The sequence below is a fragment of the Coenobita brevimanus genome, chromosome 80 (genome assembly GCF_032717465.1).
Source record: "Coenobita brevimanus isolate Jiangsu-jjx chromosome 80, ASM3271746v2, whole genome shotgun sequence".
NCBI lineage: Eukaryota > Metazoa > Arthropoda > Malacostraca > Decapoda > Coenobitidae > Coenobita > Coenobita brevimanus.
The window spans coordinates 44801116-44828931 of record NC_137033.1 but is presented as its reverse complement, the minus strand read 5'-3'; positions in this window follow the sequence as shown (position 1 = coordinate 44828931).

The window sequence follows — 27816 nt, the reverse complement described above, 5'->3', positions numbered from 1 at the left end:
CATCAACCACTTCATTACAGATCTCGATAAGCTGAACAAAATCGTCTGGTGGTGGCCTGAGTAGAAAGATGAGGATGTAGGTGTACTGTATGGGTGGGTCAAAATTCTAAACAAGTATTATTTTTCTCTTGTTTGTATAAAATTGGCTGGAGATAGTAAAATAAAATACAGAAGGTGTTATTTTAGAAGACATTAACCAAAATTCGGTATGAATAACGCTTTCCTTGGATGAGTTAAATCGTCTAGTGGTGATCTGAGCCTGCTAAACCCAGGGATGTCCTTATCATGTTATTTTTGCCATATCCTGGTGCTTTTATTCTGATTAAGACAAAAATTTTGAAGGTGGACCGGGATACACAAACGCACATACGATCAATTTAGTGTCGTAACTCAGGCTTTTATTTGCAGGAAGGACAAGGAGGCTCTCGAATCTTTGTCTGTCTCCTGTTCTAACTCCATAAAATCTTAGTTGCAAAGCGAAAATTGATGCAGGTTATAAATATTTTCTGCAGGACGATCAGGGAAAGGGAATGGAAAAATATAATCCTTTATCTTGTTCTTCCTGTAAAAGTATATCTAAGTTGAACAGGGAATTGATCTTTAGTATAAAAGAGAATCCTACCCCTGAGGACTTATACTGATTTAACCCCATCATGGCCTAAAATCACCATCTCTCCATCTTGTATGCTAAGTTGTAAAAGTAGATCAGCAATGAAACATGATGCTAGTCATGAAGAATCGCTGTGGAATGGGTGACGAGCCCTGGACCTGTATTCTTTTTGGTTAAGGTATTTATTTTGTTTCAGACACCTTACTATCCTCTTGGGTATTACATAAATCATGCCACTACTGTCATATGTGACCTACAATTGCCATATATTCGCCTTTAATGCTGAGTTGTAACAAGAGATAAACATTGGAATATGAAGCAAGTCAGGAAGAAGTTCCATGGAATGGATGTAGAGACGTGATATTGTCTTTCTCAGCCACTGAGCGACGTGACTTAAGCTGCAAAAGGACGGAAACCCCGGCCAGGTTTATGTGGATGAACTATAGCAGCGTGAATAAACTAAAAAAATAAAAAGTCAGTCAAATTCAGTGTAGTTACAGTAATGAGGACGTTATCGTGTTTTAGGATTTTAAATTCTATACAAATGTCGCTTTCCTTCGTTGAATAAAATTGTCTGGAAATAGCAAGACTGAAATACAAACTGTGTCGTCCAGCTAATGGTGCTGATTAAAGTTCTGGGCAAGTAATGCACCTCTTTGTACAGCGAGGTAGAGAACATATTAGTGTACTGTACAGTACCACAGTAGGGGTGAGTACTGGAGGCTTCGTTTAATTTTGGGGGAATAAGAATGAATTTAGCTACTTTTAGGCCTACTTCCACCCCACGCAAGATGATGTTTTTTTCTGCTCTATTCTGACTATCTGCTGCAGTACAAGCGAGTTGAAAACAGCAGTGTATGGTGGGTTTTTTAACACCAGTGTAGGGTGAAGTTCAAAACAGTAATATATGGTACTGTATAGTTCAACAATGTTGTTGCCGTATACGATAGAGTTCAAAACAGTTGTGTTGGGTAGCAATGAAAACAGTGGTGTAAATTATAGGCGAAAACAGTGTGGTAAAAACTGCAATGAAAATACACTGTAAGGACGATATGAAAATTTTAATTGCAGAAAAGAGTTCGAGACAGCATTTTAGAAATTAAAACAGTAGGATCTGAATTAGACACGGAATAAAGTTGCACAGATGAGTTTGAAACAGCACTGTATGACAGAGCTTGAAACAGCACTGTATGACAGAGCTTGAAACAGCACTGTATGACAGAACTTGAAACAGCACTGTATGACAGAGCTTGAAACAGCACTGAAGTGTAAAGATTGAAACAATATTGTAGGGCAGAGTTTGAAACCGCACTGTAGAGTTCTTTGGAACAGTACTGTAGGGAAGGATTTAAAACGGTATTGTATCACTGAATTTGAAACAGAACTGTAGGGTAGAGTCTGGAAAAGAGTGGTAGGGCTGAGTCTGAAACAGCGCTATAGGGCAGTATTCAAACTATTATCGTACTCTAGAGATCAAAACTGTACTTTAAGGTAAGTTTCGAAATAATACTATAGTTTCAATGGTCGAAATAAAAACAGCATTGCAGTATTCAGCTCGAAACAGTATTGTAAATAAAAGGCTGCCTCTGTATTGTGAGGCATCCGGTAGAACAGACCTGTCACAAAACCCATCAAAGAACTGAGTGAAGCTTTTGAAATAGTTCCAGAGGGAAGGGGAAAAGGGTAGAGGAGTTTGAAAGCAAGAGCAAAACGAAAAGACAAAAAAAAAGAAGAAAAAGAAGAAGAAGAAAGGAAGCAGATAATATATATACTAGGAAAGGGGGCTGGGGAACAAAGAATGAAGGTCTGAGAAATACTTCAGATATATTATTGCTGTTTAAATAGGAAAATTTACTGAAAAGGAGAACTAGAGAGAAAGGAAGAATGACATGGATGAAGAGAAGGATAATGTTCCTGAAATAATGAGGGTTTAGAAATACCATATGGGAAAGAGAATGAGAAAAAAAGTGGGGGGGGGGAAAGAGAGAGAGAGAGAGAGACAGAGACAGACAGACAGACAGACAGACATAATATGCGCGAGAAGTACGTATGGAACATTGATATAATACCTTAACATATATGTTTCTTTCAGTTTGGAAGTCTATAAACTATTCTATTTTATTCAGGAAAGACTTTTTCTGAATTTGAGGGGATGGATATTGTCATCATTATATCCGTCACTACAAGGCTGCCCTCGTCAGCCAAATGTAATCGTCTGTTAACAGTGAGAGTGAAATGCAAGGGACGTCCTCAGACTGAAGGAGCTTATTAATCCTTTAGTAAATTTGTGAGAGTTGGTGTGGAGAGAGGCAGGCAAGTCTGGTCACGGTGGTGGATGTAACAGCGGGGATTATGAAGTTTATTCTGTGCTCTGACGTCGACAGAGCTACACATGAAGGGAGACGTGAGGGAAGGGATTAATGAGTGTGTGAGGGGAGGGGTAGGAAGGGAAGGGATGGTGTAGGGGTGTGGATGAAGTGGTGTGAGGTGAAGGGCAGGAAATGATGGTGCGATGATGGTGGGATGATGGATAGGGAGAGGGGTGGTACTGGGGAAGAAAATTATGTAGGATGAAGAGACTATTGATGGTGTGAGGGGAAATAAGGGTACTGAGGATTGAAGGATATGTGTGGAAAGGAAAGGGATACTGAGGGGAAAGGGTGGTGTGGAGATGCAGGAAAGGTGGTGAAGGGAGAGGGGTGGTGAGAGATGGAAATATTAGGCAGGAAGGGGGTGATGAAGGGAGGCGATGGGTGATGAGAGGATGATATCAGGAAGAGGAGTGAAAGTTACGTAAGATAATCTGGTATCGTGATGAGGTTAGGGGAGAGTACAGATGTTGGGAAGAGAGGGGCGTGGTGGTGGGGAGGTGGGGAGAAACAGGTGCGAGTGGGATAAGAGGATAATGGAGTTTTCCTCTCCGGTGTGTGGACTGCATCAAGAGTCAGTAATGTGAGGAAAGGCTACGAGGGCAAAGGGGTGGGAGGATAGATGTGACAGGAGGTGGGGTGTGTGAGGAGCTAGTGTGACGGGTCTGGGGGTCAGAAGAAGTAGGGTGGTGTGGAGAGAGTGATGAAATAATGTGATGGATAGTGAGGCGAGAGGAAATGTGATGTATGACAGGAGAGAAGCTGACTGGAGAGAGAGAGAAAATGTTACTTAGAGATGGGAGAAAAAGGTGCTATGGAGAGATGGGAAAGAAGATTCTCCTGAGAGATGGGATAGAAGGTGCTGCTTTGAGGTGGGAGAAAAGGTGCTACTTAGAGAACAAAGACGTGTTACTTAGAGTTGGAAGAGAAGATGCTACTTAGAAAGAGAGAAGGTGCTACTTAGAGATGAGAGAGAAGGTGCTACTTAGGGATGGGATAGAAGGTGCTACTTGGAGATGAGCAAAAAGGTTCTGCTGAGAGATGGGAGAGAAGGTGCTATTTAGAGATGAGAGTGAAGGTGCTGCTGAGAGATGGCAGATAAGGTTCTACTAAGATATGATATAAGAGGAGGTGGTGATGCTGTAGGAACCTGGTGTGCCGACTAAATTTGTGTGCACACAGAAGAGGATAACAATTAGATCAGTTAACAGGAGTGAGAAGAGGGGTGAGAGGAGGAGAAGATAAGACCTGGATGATGAGAAAAGAGTTAAGGGGAAAAAAGGATGATGAAAGAGAGTATGTTGAGGAAAGAAGGTGAGAGGAAGACGAGGAAAAGGGTATGATGCGAAAAGAAGATGAGAGGAAGACGAGGAAAGAGGGTATGATGAGGAGAGGAGAGGAGACGAGAAGGAGCACCTGACTTATGGAACGGACTGGGGGAAGGGGATGAAGCAATGAGTGGTAAAGTGAAGATAGGACAGGGGGGTGCGTGAAATGGGATAGGGATAGGAGAAAGGAGAGCTTGAGAGAGAGAGAGAGAGAGAGAGAGAGAGAGAGAGAGAGAGAGAGAAAGGTGAAAGAAGGAGGAGGAGCAGTGAGGAGGGGGAAGGAGGGAAGGGCTGACGTAGAGAGCACAGCGGAGAAGAGCAGGAGGGTTGAGGAAAGGAGAAGAGAAGGCTTGGGGGGGGGGGCAAGAGGCTGAAGCAAGGAGAGGAGAGAAAAACTGGCGGTAGAGAGCAGAGCGGCGAGGAGGGGAGGAGAGCTTAGAGGAGAGTGAAGCTGGGATGACCATTACTGAAGCTATGATGGAACTGACGCCAGGGCGGATCGTAAAAGAAATGGGTGTAGTGTAAAGCCAAGGATCTCTGAGGAGGAGAGGAAAAAAGAAAAGGCAGGACAAGCAGAAGGTAAGGAGGAAACGACAGGAAGAACTACTGGCTGTGAAAATGTTCTTGCTGAAGACGAGGAACATGTTGGACGGGAATGGGTTCAGAGAGAGAGAGAGAGAGAGAGAGAGAGAGCAAAGGTTATATTGACGAAACAGACACACTGATAGATAAAAAACAAGGCAGCCAACCAGTCAGAAAGAGATACAGACAAGCAGATAGAACGACAGACGGACAGACACAGAAACCAAATAGTCATTCTGTTCTTAGTTTTGGTAAGAAAAAAAGAAACCATAAGGATGCTCTTAATGGAAAAAAAGAGGGAGGGGGGGTTAATGGCCTGCAAAACTTCTTCCTTACAAAGGCTGTTGAACGAAAGGAAAGCTAACACGCATAACGGTTCATTTCAAAGTTCCTTGTCGCACTGCATGTTAATGATTGAAATGCGTGGGTAACTGCAAAAGTCAGACGGAGGAAGACAGCTGCAGAGTTGACCAGTTGTGTACGGAAAGGACTGAGAATACTGATGAACACTTACGCTTAAGAGTAGGAGAAAATTCTGAGAAGTTAAGCGAATTGCCAGTTGCAAAAGAGGAGTCGTTGTTGAGTAGGAATAGAATGCCTGGAAGTCCTTTTATCGATGCCACCCCTCACAGGACGCAAGGTGCGGAAATCTATCTTATAGAATGCACTCCCTGTGATAACAATGAAAGAGAACATTTCACAAAGGAACAGACTGCAGGCATGATGTAACCAATGGAACTTTTCGCTAAAATGTTGACCATTATTTCTGTATTGAGTTCATAGGTTCAGGCAAGGCCTACCAAACTTAGGTACGCAAGACAGATGTTACGGAGTACTCTTAGGACTGAACAAATTTGTATGGCAATATCTGCTGAACATTCCACAGGATAAAAATTACATTGTTGTATACTGACTTGTTTAAACTCAACCCTGTGGAACCAACAGATTTCCCCCACCAAACTGAAAAAAGCCACGCAAAGCATATCAACCCGTATTTTCGTAAAGACGCACACACAGAATAAACTCCTAAGCCCGTCACTACGATGACAGCATTTGTATTGCATTCTTGCCACGGTTGCGTAGCTTTTTCGGCCAATTAATTATAATTATACAGTAGTGAGAAAGAACCAGACACAATATTTATTAACTCCTCCACCCCAAATGACTCTTACGTAAGGTAAATAAAATAATCTGGTGTTATTTGGAATGAAAATCAAAATACATACTTGGGCTGAAGAGAACATCCTGCTCAGTAAAAATGACGCTATTGTTCAACTTGTTACCACCAAACGGTTGCATTCAGCTTAATAATATTCATCTCCTTAGGTAGAAGCCAATTCTCTCCAGCATTTGTGATTCGCTCACTGATTAATACAAGAGATTATCTACATAGATCCGCAGCGAAGCTATTGCAGCCAATTTTTAAAAGAGCATCAGCAGATGCATCACCTGATGCAACAGCTGACATGTCAGATCAACTCAATATTTCAAGCTGAGCAGCTTTATGCTTCATAAGAAAGTCGCTAAACTGCCTCCTTATAGTCGAAAGTGAAAATCTCCTAATAGTCAGCAGATGCTTTAGCTGACGCAACAGCTGACATGTTAAATCAACTCAAAATTTCAAGCTGAGTAGTTTTGTATTTCACAAGAAAATCGCTGAGCTCTCCAAGAAAACATATTCGAACTTTCCTAGAATGAGAAAAAGAGTCTCTAAGTGTCGTGAAAGTCGACTTAATGATTATAGGTGATGGGCGGTATGAAACGCGTGAGTGCGGATATTTATGCCTATGGTGGGGACGGGGTTCCGAGGGATTAAATGGTAAAGAAATGAGTGTCGTCCATTCAGTTGGACAAGCTATTAGTTTTAGTTCTATCAGGTTTTTCCTTGTTATTTGGATCTTCCCCTACGCCCATCCTTCGGTAAAAAAAAAAAAGAGGCTGTGATGATGATGATGATAATGATCATGACACTTGTTTTGAACATCACAGGATTAATGATGGCAGTATTCACCATCTCAGGCGTCGACAACTCACTCTCATATATTTATATCTCTTTGGTTTTAGCTGAGGTGAAATAAAGAAGTTGTTCCTACATCGTAAAAGTTAGTTCTGCTGTGATTCAGGGACACATTTTACTGGAACTAGATTCATTCATTTTAAGAGGAAGAAAGATGGTTGGAAATTGTAGAGAAGGTAAACAATAAGAGGCTCTGTTTACTGGAACACACACACACACACACACACACACACACACACACACACACACACACACACACACACACACACACACACACACACACAATCTCTCTCTCTCTCTCTCTCTCTCTCTCTCAACAGGATAACCGTGTGGTAATTGTATTGGACGGGAGACAAATAAAAAGAGTAAGCGGAGAGGAAGAAAGAGCAAACTTCCAAAATGTCTCAGTCTTCATCATCACGGAGGAGGAAGCAAAAGGTCTCTCGGGAAAATGGTCTCTCTCTCTCTCTCTCTCTCTCTCTCTCTCTCTCTCCACACACACACACACACACACACACACACACACACACACACACACACACACACACACACACACACACACACACACACACACACACACACACACACACACAGATAGACAGACAGACAGACAGACAGACAGACAGTCTGATCGATAGATGGGGTGTCCACAAATTATCGTTACACCATTACCGCACTGGTGGCTGATTCAGAGGAGAGATTGAGACAGTTGGTAGAGGAGTTTGGAAGGGTGTGTGAAAGGAGGAAATTGAAAGTAAATGAGAATAAGAGTAAAGTGATGAAGTGTACGAGGTTAGTAGATGGTAGGGGGATGAATATAGTTTTCAATGGCGAGTTGCTTGAGGAGGTAGAGTGTTTTAAATATCTAGGGTCACATGTTGCTGTGGATGGAAGAATAGATGCAGAAGTGAAGTTTAGAATAAATGAAGTAGGAAAGGTGCTGGGAGGAATGAAAAAAGTGTTTAGATGTCGTTCGCTTAGAATGGATGTAAAGAGAAGGCTGTATGAGGGTGTTGTGGTACCGACTGCATTATATGGGGCTGAAACATGGAATATGGGTGTAGCAGAGAGGAAAAGTTTGAGTGGAATGAAGATGAGGTGTCTGAGGAGTATGTGTGGAGTGACGCGTATGGATCGGGTGCGGAATGATGAAGTGCGAAGGAGAACTGGAGTTGTTCGGGAGATGGCTGGTACAGTTGAGCAGAGGGTGTTGCGATGGTTTGGGCATATGAAGAGAATGGATAATGAGCGATTGGTGAAAAAGATAACTAGATCTGATGTGAGAGGTGTAAGGCTGAGAGGAAGACCACGAATAGGATGGAGGGACAGTGTGAAGAGAGCGCTGGATGCGAGAGGGATGTCTGTTGAGCAAGGAAGAGTGGCTGTGCGTTACAGAAATAAATGGAGAGAAATTGTGAATAAGTGATGACGCAGCCCTGAGGGGATATTCTCCTGCATTTGGTCTGATCAGCTATTTCAGGTCAGGTGCGGGTAAGGGGATGAGTCTGTTATGATGTGGCAGGGGTAAACTAGCTCTGCTGTCGGGCCCTGCTGCGGATGTCACTGATTGCATTGCACAGTTGACCCTTGTGCGGTGTGGTGCGGTGAGGATCTGTCCGTTCTCCCCTTTGGGGCTAAGATGCGAATGAATGTGTTTGAATGGATGAGTAAATGGGGAGTGTGTCGTCCTGTCTCGGCTACCTCCCTTTCCTTGGGGGAAGCAGCCTAGGTATATAGATAGATAGATAGACCATTACGGCATATGGTTATCTCGACTTCAGGAGTGAATTTGTGGTATCACAGTTTGAGGACCGTCACATAACTGTCATCTTCAAGCAGGATGTTGCAGCAGTTTGTGTTCTAGCTGTTCGTGAGCTCCTAAATGGCACAATTTCTAACTAGTGGATTCGAACAGATGGCCTTATTGTCTAGCGTAACTTATGATTGTAAAGAAAGCTGGTAGAATGGCTGTAAGGTATGTATGGCATTTATGGATCTAGAAAAAAACATACGGCAAAGTAAACCAAGGGAGTTTATGGAAGGCTGTGCTCATGTGTGGTGTAGAGGCAAAGCTACTGAGTGCTGTTATGAGTTTTATGATGGTGGTGAAACTGGGATTAGAGCAGGCCGTTGCTTATGTGTGTGGTTTAATATTGGTGGTGATGTAAGGCATGGTTGTGTGATGACCCCACGGCCGTTCAGTATTAATGTTGCTGGAATAATGACAGAAGAAAAACTCAGGTGTTGAAGAGTGGGATGACAGCAGTAATGAATGGTGAGGGGTGGAGTATTGCAAACCTCATGAATGCAACTGGTGCAGTGTTGCTAGCTAATAGTGAACAGGAACTATGCAGAATGGTGCGAAGTTCTGTTGATGTCGGTGAGCGTTGCGCCTACAAAGTAAAATGGTACTTGAAAGAGGGTGTGGCACCCTATGTGATATTCTGCAGATTGGACAGAGACTTGAACTAAGACTTGAACTGGTAAGAGAATTTAAGTACCAGGGTGCAGTGATACAAAAAAAAAAGATGTGCAAATGAAATGTAGAGTGGCACAGGAAAGGAAAGTGACTGGTGCTATGAAGACCTTGACATAAAACAAATAGCTGAGCGTGGCAACTGCAAGAGGAATCCATGAAGGATTATTTGTGCCCACATTAATATTAGGTGTGAGATTCTGTGGTAACATGAAAACGAAACCTCTAACAGTGGAAATGAGGATTTTGGAAATCGTATGGAATGTGGAGAGTGGATTGGATAAGAAATAATGTAATTAATATAATATGTGGAATAAAGACGCCAGAGGATACCAGAGTTGAAGAGAGCGGTTTACTATGGTACGGTCATAAGGAAAGGGTGGATATAAATAGGGTGGTGACAAGGATATATTAAGCAAATCTGAGGTTGGGAGGAGGTGTGGTAGACGCAAAATAAAGTGGATAGATACTGTATATGACTGTGTGAGAAAAAGAGGTATGGAGGTTGACGAGGCAAGGGACCTGACAAGAGATAAAGCTGGTGAGATGAGTTTTGTGGAGATGTGTATGATTAGGGTTTGGAACCTTTGTTTTAACTTAACGATCGTTGTATTTACTCTGTCTCATAGGTAATTATGAGGGAAGGGAAGAAAAAGAAAAGGTGGAGGGATGATTCTGGGGGCTTGACTGAGAAGAAATGTGTGTGTGGACCATTTCGGTGGGCATGCTGTTCAATATTTCTCCCACTATTATAGCCTTTCCTTTTCCTGGCTTTCTATGCACCACTCACTCCACTTGAAGGCTGAAAAGAAGATGGAAGATAATGATGATATAAAAACCCGCAAGACAGTGTTTTAGTATCTTTAATATTTACTGTTTTCAAAAGCTATAAAGATAATTTTTGAACTTCTAGCTTATATATAATATGTGTGTGTGTGTGTGTGTGTGTGTGTGTGTGTGTGTGTGTGTGTTTAGTATTAAATGAAGTTTCCTAATATAAAGGAGAATAAAAATGTCTTTGCTTTATCCAAACCACTTGTTTGCTACTGTGCGAAACGCTGTGCAAAGTGCTTGGTCCGTATATATACTCTGTACCGTTATTATTATTGTTTTTATTGACACTGGTTACCTAAAGGTTTGGAATACAAATATGGACTGACGTGCGCTCTTTTTGTTGTTTCTGAAAGGCCGGTATGGCGTAACATATATAAAGTTAGGTTTTCATCTGCATGTGGTGTTTTTTTCTCTGTGGGGAAACATAGCAGACTGAGACTGACTGGGAAGCCTGCTCTGTGTATCATCCCATGCTAGTTTCCCCCATTATGAGCGTGGAAGCCCGGAGCCAGGCTACTAACTCCTGACATTAAGGTGAATGTGACCAGCTTTTCCTTCGCCTGAGTGGCAGAATGTAAGCAGTAACCCCTAAGCAACTCTTACATGGTAAACTTCTCGAGTTCCATCCGACTGAAGCGCCTTAACTTCCTAGACCGCCAGGCATCATTATGTCATACAATAGTACCCAGCGTAGTAAATGGTTTTCTTGGAAAAAGGAAACTATTTTGCTTGCCATTCAGTGTAGAATTACCTAAACGAAACACTACATTGAGTGAATAATGAGGTGAACTGGAAAACAGATGGAAAAAAAAAAGAGAGAGATTGGGAAAAGAAAAGTACAACAACGGCAAATTAAGACGAACAATGGATTGACGCTGAAAAAAGGAAAAGGTAATCAGTTGAACTGGAAGGGAATGGAAAAGAGACGATATTGGGAGAGGGAGAGACAGAGGAGAGGAAATTCAAGGATGAGCCAGAACCTAATATGAAGGGAGGAATTTATTGGAAAAGGTGGTTGGAGGAGAGGAATAAGCTGGGGAGAGGAGGAAGAGGAGAGGTTGGGATGACTTTGTTCAGACGCTGATGGTGGCTGACGACGGTTAAGGACGGTCAAGAACGGTTGGTGGCGGTTAATGACGGATGTGATAACGACTGGGAACGGTTAATGACGGTTAATGACGGTTGATTATGGATGAGGGTAGTTTGTAGCAACTGACGACGATTGATGGTGGTTAAGGACTGCTGATGACAAGCAAGGACGGTTGAGGATGGTTAGCCGCGTTTGGCGAATGTTAAAGCCGGTTTATGACTGATAAGAACGGATAGGGAGGACTGATGATAGTTGGGAACGGTTGCTTATGGTCAGCAGCAGTTAACGAAGATCAGTGATGTTTGTGGACGGTTTAGAGCAGTTAGCGACGGTTGACCGCGTGCTGCTAGAGACGGTTAATACGGTTGAATGGGGATTATTAACGGCAGAGGATGGTTTCTGACGTAAGTTTTGTGTAAGAGTTGGGATTCAGTGATGAAGATAGCGTGAACGATTGATGACAGCGCAACCATATTCTGGATCGTATTTCATATCCATTTTTCCGCCTCCCCACTTTACTTCCTACAGATTGCTCGTCTGGTGGTAGCAAGAAAATTATATAGGAGGTCGTCGTACAGATGGGTAATGGAAATCGTTCGTAACCTTCACCAAGAGTGGAATTTCCAGATCTGAGTATTATCATTTGACGGTAACGAATCACAGCTGGAAGGTATTATTGATGATAGCAGTTAGTATATTGAGGATCATCTGGGCTTTATTTATTTATTTATTTATTTTTTAGCAAGAGTGTGATCACATGTTACGATGTTAAAAATTCCTTCCCTACTTAACTAAATTTCTCTCTCTCTCTCTCTCTCTCTCTCTCTCTCTCTCTCTCTCTCTCTCTCTCTCTCTCTCTCTCTCTCTCTCTCTCTCTCTCTCTCTCTCTCTCTCAATTAAATCATATTACTTTCACTCTCGTCTTCTTTACCTTCTCTTCCTCCTCCTCCCCTCTGCCAAAATAAATCCCTGTCATTTGCATCAGAATTTCCTTGCCCCTTTCCTCTTCGTTTTCTTAAATTCTGTTTTACGTTTCCTTCACTCTCCTTATTGCCTTTTCTTCCTTTGCTAATCATCGTTCTTTCTCAAGTCCTTCACTTTTATGTACCGGGTAATCTTTTCTAATTTATTCTTGCCAACTTTTGTCGATTTTTTTCTTTAGTTATAGAGAGGGTTTTCGAAATGGAAGGGTTTAATTATTTACCACTTAACAAACATTGTACTCTATTGTTAGCTGAAAAATATATGGTAGCAGCTGAAAGAGCAACAGAGAAATTTCCGTGGCTGAAGGATGTCTTCCATTTTACCATTATTATCTCTGGACAATGTTTTCAGTATTGGAAAGAATTTACAAACTAGAAAGGATAGATGCAGCCTTTATTCATCCCCCTTTTCACAGATCAAAAGCCCTCGGGAGCAGGGGGGTGGTTGCTTTCTCAGGCAGAGGAACTCCTTGAGAGTGAAATGGCTGGGAAGCATGCCGGCACGTGACTGGCTACAGCATAGCTGGGTCTTTCGGGTGTGGGCAATCAGGCAAGTTAGCTGCCTACTGCGACTGCAACACAATGGCGAGGTGTTCAGGAAGTTAGCCAAAGAAACCTTGATGGACTCTGAAAGAACAATAATGGCCCCCAGTCCCGTGCAGCCCTTAAATGGGCAGGGGGTAGCTAAGAATCTCACGGTTGCCTCAGTTACAATCTAATTCCTTTGTCAATGCAAAAAATACAATTAAAATTGGTAACTGGAATGTGAGAACGCTAAATCATGACGGTAAAATCGATGAGTTAGTGAAGGTTTTTCAAAATTACGGACTTGATATTTGTGCTCTGACAGAAACTAGATTAACTGGAGTCGATAAGTTGGATTTGGAGGATGGTATACGTTTATTGATATCTGGCCGACAGGACGGAATGCATTATCAGGGAGTAGGATTGTTGCTGGGTTGTAAAGCAAATAAGGCTTTATGTGAGTGGGATCCTATAGATGAGTGATTGCTATACGCACGGTTTAAATCAAATCATGGCAACATCAGTCTGTTTGTGTGTTATGCACCTACTAATGATGCACTCGATGAAAGGAAAGACACATTTTATGAAAAGTTGCAAGAAGGAGTAGGAAGGGTACTAGACATGATGTTTTGATCTGCGTTGGAGACTTTATTGCAGTAATGGGCTGTTCAAATGAGGGATTTGAGGCATGTATGGGTAAGATGGGAGTTGGTAGTAGGATGAGTGAAAACGGAGTGAGGTTTGGAAGCTTCTGTCTAGCAAATGACTTAGTCATCGGGGGCACACTCTTTCAGCATTGCAATATACACAAGACAACTTGGGTGTCGCCGTATGGAAAATATAAAAATCAGATTGATCACATCGCTATCAGTAGGAGGCATAGAAGTTCTCTGCTAGATGTTCATGTTAAACGGGGAGCGGATATTGGTAGTGACCATCAACTCAGCATTGCAAAAATAAGGTTTAAACTTAAAAATCAGAAGAAGGGAAAATCTGGTGTTGGTAGATACGATATTGTTAAGCTTAGAAGAGAAGGAGAAGAAAAGGAGGAATTCAGATTAGAATGCAGAAATAGGTTTTTGGTGTTGGAAACGTTGGAAGAGGGGGAGAGAAGTGTAGATGAGATGTGGGAGGATGTGAACAAAGTTTTGCATGAGACTGCTGAATGTACGATTGGAAGGAGACATAGATTCAGGAGAAAGAAATGGATATCAGAGGAAACGTGGGATATGATAAAAAAGAGAGGTGAGGCTAAATTGAGGAGTGAGATGCAATGCGTTGATGAACGAGAGATTGAATTAGCAAGAGCTGCGTACTGGAGTTTGAATTCAGAAGTAAGAAGGTTAGCTAGGAGAGATAAAAGAAGATGTGTGGATGAAAAGGTTGCAGAGACTGAAATCCTAATAAACAAAAATGATGGACAGAGTCAAAGAATAGCATATGAATCGATTAGAGAACTGAGTGGTAATGCAGGTAAACGCAAGGAAATACCAATTAGAGACAGGGAAGGAAATTTATTGACCAAAGATGGAGATATTAAAAATAGATGGAAAGAGCATTTTGAGACAGTTCTTAATAGACCAATACCACCAGAAGAGGATATACCGTCTGCTCAGGAAGATTTAAATATAGAAACAGGAGAGTTGAGGCTTGCAGAAGTGGAGAAAGCAGTAAAACAGTTAAAGAATAATAAGGCACCAGGGGAGGATGGTTTATTTCCGGAAATGTTTAAAGTGGAGGGGGATAGATTAATAATGATCTTGACCAAGCTATTCAATAAGATATGGGTGACGGGGTTACTACCATCAGTTTGGAAGAATGGTGTAATTGTTAAAGTTCCGAAGAAAGGAGACCTGAGTGAATGTGGTAATTGGAGGGGAATCTCTTTGTCACCGATAGCTTTGAAAGTTTTCAGTAGAGTGTTGTTAAATAGGTTGGAGCCGGTGGTTGAGGGTATTCTGAGGGATGAACAGGCTGGTTTTAGAAAGGGACGTGGTTGCAATGATCAGATCTTTATAGTTAGGCATTTGATGCAGCAAGTTAATGAAATGAGAGTACCGTTAAGTCTTTGTTTTGTTGATTTTGAAAAGGCTTTTGATAGTGTTTCGAGAGAGTCTATGGGGAAGATCATGAGACATTATGGAATACCAGAGGAGTTTGTGAGGGTCATTATGAACATGCATGAGAACACATTTTGTAAAGTGATGGTTGATGGTTGTCTGAGTGATTCGTTTGAAGTCAAGTCCGGAGTAATTCAAGGTGGTGTTCTATCGCCTTTACTATTTATATTGGTCATTGATTACATTATGAAACGTGTTGGAACAGAAACCGGTGCAGGTATACTTTGGGGAGAGAACAGGAAACTTTTGGATTTAGATTATGCAGATGATATAGTTTTGATTTGTGATGGGCCAGAAGAGATGCAGAGAGTGTTGGACTGTTTGGTGAGTGAAGGTCGCAAGGTGGGTTTGGTTATTAATTGTGGAAAAACTGAAATAATCAATATGAATATGGAAAATGCGCAGGAATGTGTAATTGGAGGTATGGTTGTAAAGCAAGTTGATAGGTTTAAATATTTAGGTACTTATTTAGCCAAGGATGGTTCTTTGAACTTTGAATTCGAGGAAAGGTTAAAGAAGGCTAATCAGGCAATGGGAATGCTTAAAAATAATTGGAATAATAACAATTTCTCTGTGCATACAAAAATCAAACTTTATAAGGTAATGGTTAGGAGTATCTTAATTTATGGACACGAGTCTTGGTACAGCACAGTGACTATGGAAAATAAATTCTTGGTGTTTGAAAATAAAGCACTTAGAAGAATATTAGGAGTTAAGTGGTGGGAAAGGATACCAAATAGTAGAATTAGAGAAATAACGGGAGTGCAGCCGATCGATGAATATGTTAGATTCTCACGATGGAAGTGGCTAGGACATGTGTATAGGAGACAGGGAATAGTACGAGGTACACCAGGGTGGGTGGCACCTGGTAGGAGAGGTAGAGGAAGGCCAAAAGAGACGTGGGTGAGGACAATGAGACGGGAAGCTGGAGATGAGTGTTGGGGAGATCTTGAGGAGTTAGCACAAGATAGGATGTGGTGGTGTGAGTTCATCGAGGCCCTATGCATCCCCGAGGGTGCCACAGGAAATGATTGATTTTCACTGTGTCAGTTGAAAAAAAAAAAATCGCAGAATAAAATCGTCTGGTGGCTGTGTGATTAAGAGAAAGCTCTCCTGGTAGTGAAGGGGTTAACTTTATGAAACCCATTATTCTCTTGATTTAGTATCAGTTCAATCCTTTTACTTGTCTTCCTCTTATTCCTTTAAATCCTTCTCTTCCACATTCCCCCATTAAGTCCTTCCCCCCCTTTTTTTTTCTTAACTCAAGCGTTGTTTTCAGTATTTCAGCCTCTGCATGTCTCCTTTTTATTTCAACCTCTGCATGTCTCCTTTTATTCTCTGCTCTTGATAATTTCTCCACTTTATCTGTTCCCCCTTTCCTTGTTTACCCATTTCCCTTTCTTAGTTTTCTATACTTTATTATTTCCCTTCTATGCATCTATCTTTCTTTTTATTACCGCGTCACCCTTCTTCCTTCTCCCTCCTCCTCTCCTCGTGTTGTTATGTTCTTTCCATCTCCCCTCACTCATTTTTCTTTATTTCTCTCATCCATTTGTCCTCTCTTCCTCCCCTTCTTCCTCTCCCCTCCCTGTTTGCTCTCTCTCTCTCTCTCTCTCTCTCTCTCTCTCTCTCTCTATCATCATCATCATCACCGTCGTCGTCGTCGTCGTCATCTCTCCTCCCTGGCCGCCCTATCCGATATAAAACATCATGGAGGTGTAGACTGAAAACAATTGGCTAAAATATACCGGTGGTAATGATGTTACCAGTGATGATACAGTATCATAAGTATCCTTAAATATGGAAAATTAGTTTTCCTATAGATAACCCCACAGACAGTCCATGAATTTGCACTGTACACTGAGCTATCATGGTGGTGGGCAAGGCGAGTCACCGTGTCTCTCTTGACAGTAGTGTGTTGACATGTTGCTCCATTTGGCTGCTGAGATGATGGACGAGACAGATCACTTTACCCTTTTCCTGGTGCAGAAGACAGAGGGTGTTTGGATGACCTGATGTTATACTGGTTGACTTTATATGTTTTCGTGGTAGGATTTGTATAATGTTGAAGTGATATCGTCTTATCTGTCGGCATGACGGGCAAGACAGATCGCCCTTTGTTCCTCCTGAAGAAGTACGAGTAATGTAACAAATATGTCTGGAGCCTGGCCTTTGTTGGCGTGGCAAAGGATGTGGTGAATAATTCAGCTTACCTCCTGATACAGTAATGTGGTGGCGGTGGTGGGGTGTCTTGTGCCATGACCAAGGACACCTCAGAAGGACAACGCCAAAGTGAACCTGTCACAGATCAAATCAATCTCATAGACAGACAGGCTTTTGTCCACTTATGTCAGGGAGGCTGTAGTTGAATCGGTAGAGAGGCGGCCTGCAATCCTAATGGACCCAGGTTCGAATCCCTGCTGGAGCAGGGAACAGTTTAAGGGTCTGAATTTCATAAAAGCAGACTTTTCTGATATACCAGAACACCTTCCGACATGTCGTCAAAATACCCCTGCTAATACCAGTACACCAGTCCTACATGAGACAGCCCTAGCATGTATTCAATATGGACGGTGGGTGTCAGCGCCGAAGTGGTGACATGCGGAGGTGTAGGAGGACTACTGGACCTTGGGATAGGCCACTGCCCCCGAGAAATAGGTCTTGAAGAATTTGCCTTGAGTCTGACACATTAAAAAGAAAAAAGAAATGGAAGAGTCACAGCAGGTGCTGGAGAGGGGTGCCTTCATTTTGTAGCATTGATATAAGTGAGCGGCTTCATTGCTCACAAACGTCTTTAACTTTCCTCCTTGTCCCCCGGGAGGAGGACAGTCTGCTGACCACTGAGTTCAAGTTTTAGATGAACCTGGGACCACCACAACAAAAATATTTCAACAATCACCTCCAACGATATGGCACGTAGGTGTTTGGTGGTGCCTGCAAGACAATGTCAAGAGATGCTGACAAGCTTAAAGGTGGTCAGAAGGCCGTCTCTGACTGTGATAATGCATTTGCTGTGTGCTTGGTCGTTGGCTTCATAAGATCGTCCCTCAGTGGCCACCACGGGTTTGCCGAGACTGAAGGTGTTGATCTCACCGAAAGTTCACAGATTTTTCCCGGTGGTGGAGAGAGCTGAGGTGTTCTCTGTGGTTGGTTGTCCTATATTCCCTTCAGGAGCCATGACGCGGTCGTTGACAGTGACTCCTGGGTATCCTCCACTGTAGTGGAGAGACAAGAGGCATGTCTGCTTGGCTGTCTAGTAAGGCCCCAGTCACACTGCAGGTACGACTTAACGCAAACCACCCGCGACCTGCAAGTCGTGGGTGGTTTTGGTGAGGTTTACGACCGATCTTCGTATGTCTCGGTCTAGCCGCAGGCCACCATGGCGACCAAAAACTCGTCGCAAGGTTTTTCATGCTGCACGAAAAACCTCCCTGCGACCACCAATGTCGTGGCATGGAATGGACTGTGTCTGGCCGGCTTACTGACTGCGACTGGTCAGTGACACCTGATTTTTAAGCGGTGGTTGCCTTCCGGACGGAGGCCGGTCGCCGCCAGCTCTGTGGGGTGGCCGTCCGTACTCCGTCAAGGCGACGACTGGACTGCGGTGGCCGCCGACCACAAGCCTCCTGTCCGAGGTGGTAGTTGAAGTCCGGCAGCCATCCAGCTGGCGATTGGTCGAGCGACAGGTAGTGGGCTGGACCGAGACCAGCCGCTGGCCAATCCGCGGCCGGTGTTGGTCTAGTGGCGGCCTAGAGGTCACGGTCTAAACTGTGACAGGACGTGGACCAGCCGCCGTTTGTCGGCGGCCTGCCGGTAATATCACGGTCTAAACTGTGACAGGACGCGGACCGGCTGCCGTTTGTCGGCAGCCTACCGATTACCGGCCGGCCATCCGTCGGTGTCTTGACCTGTGTGTACCTGGCCATGGTCGCCGTTCGGCCGCCCACTGGACGGATGCTGGACGGACACTGGACGACCACAGGTAGCCGATCTGTGGCACGACTGCTCGGAGACCTCCATGGTCGGGGACTGGTTTCGCGATTTTGAGGTTTGCGACTAGTCGTACCTGCAGTGTGAATGAGGCATAAGGATGCCGTCCTCAGCGGAAGGGCTGACAAGTTGTCGCAGCAGTAGGATGCTGAGACAGGCAGCTTGGAGAAAGGGGTGGTGGGTCAACTCTCTGGCTTCCGCTACCGTGATGGAATTTATTTTTCCTGGTGTCATCAAGGGATCCTAACAGTCGTATCATTTAAAACTGAGTAAGGTAAGGTATAGGCAAGTCCCGAATTTATGACAATCAATTTGGTGAAAGAGAGACTAGGAAGACTGCGCTCCTATTTACATGTCAGTGAGAGAGAAATGTCACACTCTGTTTATATTCCATTTATGTTTCAGCAGTGACATAATCTGAGGGCTTACCTTTCCCTTCGTGATCTCATATGTAATAATAAATCCGTGAGTCTCTTCAGCGTGGCCCGTGCTGTTCAGGTGCCCAGGTATACATCATTAGGCACCTGCTGGTCACTTGGCCTGTCCCAGTCTCCTTTGATGCACATCCAGTGAGGAATTCCTGGTATGGCTCAGTATAGTACGTATCTATCCCATCTCATACCTGCTCTGTCTTTGTCATAATTCTTTTTCAGTTACACTCTCATTCTCTGCCTTGCACTAAACCTATCGTTCCCCAACCTATCAGCTTCTCTTCCTCCAACTTCGCTTCTGTTCTGCTCTAATAATTCCCTATTAATTTCCTGCATATCCCCTTGTTTTCCTCGTTTTCTTCCCACCTTCTTCTGCACTCTTTCATGTTATTGTCCTGCCTTCTTTTTAGCTCTCTTTATCGTCTTCCCTGTTTCTCAGCCTCCTCCCTTCTCCGTCCCTCCCTCACTCAGTCTCCGCACTTCCTCTCCTTTATTTCTCCTCTTATTTCCCTCTCATTCCCATATTTCCTCTCCTCTTCTTCGAACTCTCCCTACCTAAACATTCTCTCTCTCTCTCTCTCTCTCTCTCTCTCTCTCTCTCTCTCTCATCCTGATCCTGCTTCTCATTTCTCACTCTTTTCTCATTTTCCCCCCGACTTCCTTCCCTTTCTCCTCTGCTCACTCCTTCGTCCCTATTTCTCTCCTTTCCTTCCCTCCTACTTTCCAATGTCTTTTCTTTTTTTTAAATTATGAATCCTCTTATTTCCCATTTTCTTTCCTCCTTTTTCCTCCCTTATGTCCTCTTTATCCATGATTTATTCTATCCCTCCTCCTCATTCTCTCCCTCCTTCCTTCTTCCTCTTCCTTTCCTACTTTTCCCTCTTCTCTCCCTTTTTCTCCGTCTTCCCTCCCTCCTTCTCCCTGTTCCATCCCTCCTTCTCACTCCTTCCCTCCCTCCTTCTCGCTCTTCCCCTCCGTGCTCCGTCAATCCCCGGTTACTTTATATACAGTTGGACTATTAAGATAAGCCTTGTGGGTTGGCGAACACTATATTCTCTTTGCTCACTCTCATTCCTATTATTCCTGTGTTCTTACTGTCTTCCTTCTCTTCCTTCTTTCTTCCACTGTCTCTGTTTCTCCTTTATTTTCTCATTTTTGTCTTTTCATTTCATTCACATCTTCCTTTGTCACTCCTTGATCTTCTCTTTTCCCATTCTTATCTCTTTCTCTTCTTGTTTAAATTTCTTTTCTCCCTTCCTCTTCCTCTCCTTTTTTCTATTCCTCTTCTCTTCTTTAATTTTTTTACTGTTCTTCGCCATCCTCCAGTTTCTTGTACTTTTCCTATTATGTTCTCACTCGTTACTTCCGCCAACAGAAGTTGTAGGAGGTTATGTATTTATGGCTAAGATACTAAACATTTTCTTTGCATCCGTATTTACAGTTGACAATACAGATTCCATTTCACCAGTTTTTCCTGTTGTCTTAGAAAAGAGTAACATAATTAGCGACATTACTGTTAGTGAGAATGGTGTACGACTTGCCATTGGTAAACTTAGTGAATAAAACATCAGGGCCGGATAAAATATCTCCGCGCATTCTGAAGGAAGCAGTGAATGAAATATCTAAACCATTACCTGAGCTATTCAATAAATCACTGAGAAATAATAAGGTGCCTCATAAGTGGAAACTACTAAATGTAACTTCAGTATTTAAAAAAGGCAACAAATCGCAACCAGAAAATTATCGACCAATAAGCTTAGCTTCAGTGGTGTGCAAGTTGTTGGAAACTATTATCAAAGATAGGTTTGTTGTGCGCTTGGAAATAAACAATCTGCTTAACGATTAACAACATGATTTTCAGAATAATCGCTCTTGCCTTACGAGTCTCTTGGCTTTCTGCTGTGAAATATTCAGTATATATGATGAGACCAGATCTATCAACAGTATCTATCTCGATTTTCATAAACCATTTGATAAAGTTGTCCATAAAAGACTGCTTCTGAAATTGAAGATACATGCGTTCAGAGGCCATGTGCTGGAGTAAGAGTACATCGATAACTGCCCTACAGGACGTGAACAGGGAGTCGAAATAAATGGTAAACAATCAGAATGGTGAGATGTTACAAGTGGGGTGCCACAGGGCTTAGTATTGGGTCATATTCTGCTTTTAATATATGGAAATGGTATATAGATGATGGTTTCTTTTTGTAAAATATCCATATTTCCTGGTGAAAATAAAGTTGGAAAAAGAGTAGGCACTTTTTTTTTTACATAGACAGGCAGTTCAGAGTGACATTGAACGACTATTTAAATGGGCCCATGCATGACGGGTATATTTTAGTATTAGTTTATGCAAAGTGCTAAACATTGGAAATAGAAATGAAACAGTCAGTTACACTATGAACAATATTCAACTAGAAAAAGACTTGGGAATTATGTAGCATATTATCTTAAACCAATCAAACAGTGTACAGAGGCTGTTGAGAATGCAAACAAACTTATCGGATTCATTTGTGCAGCATTTGAATATAAATAAGAAAATATCATCCTCACCTTGTATAATTCTCTAGTACGCCCACACTTAGAGTATTGTGTCCGTTTCGCTCCCCTTATTACAAAAAGATACAGAGAAACTTGAAAGAGTACAACGTAGGATGACAAAGATGATACTTAGATTGAGAAACAAACCATAAGAGGTGCGTGTATAACAGTGAATCTCTTTACCTTAACTAAAGGCAAGTTACTAGGAGATTTGTTTAAAATATTCAAAATATTCAAAAGACACAGTAATTTGGCTATCAAAAAATATATCATAGGTGATTGCTCATATTACACTAGAGGTAATGGGCACAAAATTATCGGCAAGCGATTTCAGTCACAGGAAGCTAAGCACTTCTTTTTTACTAGAGTTGTAAATATTTGGAACAAACTGGCCTCCAGTGTAGTAAACTGTGGTTCAGTACTAACATTTAAAAATCGCTTGGATGAGTATCTGTCTTCTAACCCCCAGCTAAATATGTTCACTCCTGGATAATATATTCTGTGCGACATGGTGGTTCTTCTCACTATTTCCTGCCACCTTCAGCTGGAAGGTTTGATGGGAGGAGAGAGGGGAGCCATCCTGCTTTTCTGTCTTTGTCCTTAACTGATCGAATAGTTTTGTTAGTTATAACCTTCCCTATACCAAACAGCCGCTAAAGGACCCACAAGTCTGTTACTGTTTCATTCCTTTGTAGTCCTTTCTAATCCTTTTCTTCACCTATTCTCTTCTCTTTCTCTTACTTTTCTTCCCCGCTCCCCCAGTCTCCGTTTCATCTCTCTCTCTCTCTCTCTCTCTCTCTCTCTCTCTCTCTCTCTCTCTTCGGGACAGGGACAGAGGGCAAATGGCACACTAGGACGACAAGAGGGAAAACCAGCAAGAAAGAAAAGGAGAGAGAGAGAGAGAGAGAGAGAGAGAGAAGCGCGGGACGGGGGGGAAGAGTAAAAACTTTCACCAACCATCACATCTGACTGACGGTGCATTTGAAGCCAGCGAGAACCATTCCCTCTCTCTCTCTCTCTCTCTCTCTCTCTCTCTAGTCCTTCATTCCGTCTCACTCCCTATCATTCCTTCATTCTCCCTTTCTCCCTCATTTTTCCTTCCTTCTCCCTTTCTCCCTCATTTTTCCTTCCTTCTCCCTCTCCCCGTCCTTTCAATTTCTTCCTTCTCCCTCTCCCCCTCCCATGGCAGTCCTTCTCACTATTTCCTGCCGGCGTCGACTGCAGTGTTTGGTGGGTGGGAGGAGTCTTCCTGCTTTGCTATCCTTGTCTTTGACCCGTAGAGTAGTTTCGCTGGTTATAACCAATCTTATAACAAACAGCCTTGAAAGGTCTAATAGGTCTGTTGCTGTTTGTTTTCCTTTGTATGGCACTCCTTTGTGCTTTTTCCTTCTCTCTTTCCTCCTCCCCCTCCTGTCTTCCTTCTCCCTCTCCCCGTTCTCGTTCTTTCCTTATCCCTCTCCACCTTTTTCTGTTTCCTTTTCCTCTTTCCCTCTCCTTCCTCCACTTCTTTTCCCTCTCCCCTCTTCCTCAGTGTCTTCTCCGTCTCCCTTTTCTTCTTTCATTCTTCTCCCTTTCCTTCTTTTACCTTCCTTCCTTCTCCTTCTCCCTCTCTCTCTCTCTCTCTCTCTCTCTCTCTCTCTCTCTCTCTCTCTCTCTCTCTCTCTCTCTCTCTCTCTCTCTCTTTCTCTTTCTTCAGTCATTCTCCCTTTCCCCTCTTTTACACAAATATTAATCTATCTCACCTCTTCAGTAACTCATTAACAGCCTCTCTCAACTTTAATCGTCTCCTCCTCTCTCTCTCTCTCTCTCTCTCTCTCTCTCTCTCTCTCTCTCTCTCTCCACTTAGCATTTGATACTTCCACTAACCTCCTCGACCACCTATTCTCATTTAAACTCTATCTCCTTTCATACCCACATGTCACTGTTTACTTTCACTATCTCCAACTCAACTAATCTTTTACTGTCCACATCCTTCTGTCTCCCTGTCCATTCTACCAAAACGCTGTACCCCTCAACTATCTCCCGTCACCTCTTTTTCTGTCTATTTTCAGCCACCTTGTTCCATAGTTTTCCTTTTCCATCCCATTCCATCCCATCCGACAGCTATTCCACCCCATCTCCTAACTACGATACCCTTATTTTAATTCTTGTTTTCACACCTCTCTCTGTCTAACCTTTGCTATCCTCACTCGTGCTCTCATCCCACCTCCTACTATTCTTCATTCCGTTCCAACGCATCTAGTCCCTCCTACACCCTCCCATCTACCCCTCCTTGTAAGGTGCAACATCCCCATTTTGCATGACTTCATCTCATTTCCTTTTACCTGTCCTGTTTCATCCCATCCTATCCTACCTCACGTGCGCTCGAACAAGTGCTGGTAACATGTAAACAGCACAATAATGAACAAACTGCAAGAATGCTTGGAGCAGCAACGTCCAGATCATGTTGGCAATATCATGATGAACTCTCAGCTGCCTGGTATGGGTACAGGCAATGCGTCAACTCAGCTGCCCATAAGTTTAAGGCAGTACTGAAGTGTGTTTTCATACATCTGTCTAAATACTAATGAATACGTCCATCCAAAAATATTTTGAGCTGTGTTGTCAACACAAGTTTGAAAACACGAGTGGATGTGCCGTAAGAATGGCACTTTTGTTGGTTTAGCAAGTTTTTCTCTTAGACCAACCTTCACCCCCCCCCCTTCTCAGGCCTTCCTTAGCTGCTCACTAGCCCCATCCCTCTCTTCCCTTTCCTTCCCAAACCCTCCTGTCCCCCTCCGTCCCCTTCCCCATCCCTAAAACTAACAAGCCGTGATGTTGTGTGTCTTCCTAAGCTCCCTCTTAACTTGAGCCCCTCATGATTTAATTATTTTTTCACCCTTCGTTTATTCCTGACCTTATGTGCCCACACTGTTTCCAACATCATTTTTACTACTGTTATGACCGACTGCGGGAAACAAGTGTGTGTGTGTGTGTGAGGAGGATGTTTGTCGGGTTGGGGGGGGGGAGTGTGTGTATGTGCGTGTGGCGGGGGAGTGGGAGTGGAGGGTGTGGGGGTGGGGGAGGGGAAGGATGTGTGTGGGGTTGGGTTGGGGGTGGGAGAGGGGGAGGATGTGTGTGGGAGTGTGGTGGGGGTGGGGGAGGGGGAGTGTGTGTGTGTGTGTGTGTGTGTGTGTGTGTGTGTGTATTTAAGTTCTCAGGGACAAGGGGGTGAAAAAGTCGTCCATGTCTCTTGTTCTTAAAATAAATCTTCGTTACGAGAGGGAGCTGAACTCGATAAACAAGTCAGAACAGACACAGTTGTACATTTGTGCTTGTCGCTGCTACGGGTGTTTAATTCCCAGATTCCAGTGTGGCAGAAATCACCTGAACACTCCTTAGACGAAGAATAAATTGGTATAAAGACCCACAATCCCTTCGCCAGTATTCCTTCCATCCTCTACCCACCCAGTCCTTCTCTTATGTCTTCTCTTTCTCTCTTTGTTAACCCTCCCATTTCTCTCTTCATTCCCGCGCCTCTGTTAGCATCCTGTTGACATCACTTAATCTCTCTCTCTCTCTCTCTCTCTCTCTCTCTCTCTCTCTCTCTCTCTCTCTCTCTCTCTCTCTCTCTGCCACCTTCTCGTTTTCACTTAATCCTTTATCGTTCTTTCTCTCTCTCTTAACCCACTCTCTTTTTCTTAGTCCCTTCTTACCTTATACCTCACTCGTGGCTCGTTTTCTTTCTCTTAAACCACTACTCTTACTTTCTGTCAATCCATTTTATTCCCTTTCATATTTCCGACTTGTCTCTGGGACCCTAACACCCTCCCCCTTCACACACACACACACACACACACACACACACACACACACACACACACACACACACACACACACAAACATCACCACTCTCACTTCGCCAGCGCTGGTGTAATACAGTAAGACGTCATCGTACTGAAGGAAGTAACAGATGCTGGCTTATTAATATTATCTGACGAAAGCAAGAATAACATCAACAAACATGTGTCGCTTTGGAAAGGTCAGTTGCTTGTTGAATGGATGGGATTTTGCGGTAATAACCCTCTCATGTTCGGCACAACTCTAGTTCTGAATTCCAGCTAATCCCGTGTTATAATATTTAGCTCAGTGTTGATACGGGTGCCATTAACCCTTTTATGGTTGGCACAGCTCTGTTATTTTACCTACAATAGTATCAAATGGTTGTATTAAGCTGAGTGCGAGTCATAGGAGTCTGAGTGTTAAAAATAGTATCATTTATTATTTCATAGTCGAGATAAGTTTAGTAATGTGTTCCAGTTTACTTCAGACGGTTTTATTTAACTGAAAGTGAGTCAGGGGAGCCTAAGAGAGTTAGCTATTTCTCTCTCTCTCTCTCTCTCTCGTTCATCTTATGCTCTTGTTAAGTGGACCGAGTCTAAGCAGGTTAATTTACTGTCAACAGAATTTTTTTTTAATCTGTGAATTAGGACAAAACTGATGGATATCACTACCTTTTTTTTTTTTTTTTTTTTTTTTTTTTAAATTCCGTGAATTAGGAGAAAACTGATGGCTATCATTATCATTACACTAAAGGTTATTTTTATCTCTGAACATAAATTTCAGAATTTTGTGTCTATGGGTAAAATATCTATATAATGAAGTATGTGTTTATTGTGAAAGTATACGTCAGTGTATGTGCATCGATATGCCAGTCTGTATCTGTGTCTGTATGTATGTATATGTATATATGTATACGAGTATGTGTTTGTATGTATAATTATGTGTAGGCTATACGTAGGTATATCTGTATGTGTAGATGCATCTGTTTGTGTATCTGCATATGTATATGTTTATCTGTATGTGTGTATATGTGTCAGTAATATTGTGCTTCATATTTTGGGATAGCCACTGGTTAAAAATTTACTTTATTCTGTGAGTTACTTTGTTTTGTTGGTGTACTGGATGACAGTTTCATTTATTCTTTGATAGTGTGTGCTTTATTTCATTGGTTTACTGTGTAGAGATCAAATTTGTGGATTCTCTGATGGTGTGCTTCATTTTCTAGTTGTACCCGGTACTGAATGTTTTTCCTCCCACTCCTTTGACTTTAATCTTACTAGCCTGTATACAGTGCCCATTCCCACAATGTATACAGTACCTTCCATGGGGTGGCCCATCTCCCACTGCAAAACCGGCCCATTATGCCCATACGTCTCTGCTGAGTCCTAAAAGGCCATAAATATCATTTGTAAAAATCCATTGCATCCTTTTGGCTGATTTTTGTGATGTATCTTACATTTATGCACATGAATTGACCTTGATTTACCTAAATTGTAGTTAGTTCTGATTTAGTTTACTTACCTCTCTTCCTATTTCTCCCATCTTTCCTGTCACTTCTTATTGCTTTTCTTTCCATTACAGGTGGCTTTACATTGAGTGACAAGCCAAATGGTTTCCTGTAAGCCAAGAAACCATTTACAGCGCTGGGTGGTAACCATATAACCAAACCATACGTGCTCCCTACGTGTCAACAAGTGGGTTGGTGAAGGGTTAGTGCCCCTCCCTGTAAAACAAATAACTCAGAGTCAAATGGCCACCCCTTGCGGGATTATGGCATCTGGCAATAGATAGATAGATAGTGTATATGTGTCTTTATGTGTATCAGCATATGTATATGTTTATCTGTATGTGTGTATATGTGTCTTTATGTGTATCAGCATATGTATATGTTTATCTGTATGTGTGTATATGTGTCTTTATGTGTATCAGCATATGTATATGTTTATCTGTATGTGTGTATATGTGTCTTTATGTGTATCAGCATATGTATATGTTTATCTGTATGTGTGTATATGTGTCTTTATGTGTATCAGCATATGTATATGTTTATCTGTATGTGTGTATATGTGTCTTTATGTGTATCAGCATATGTATATGT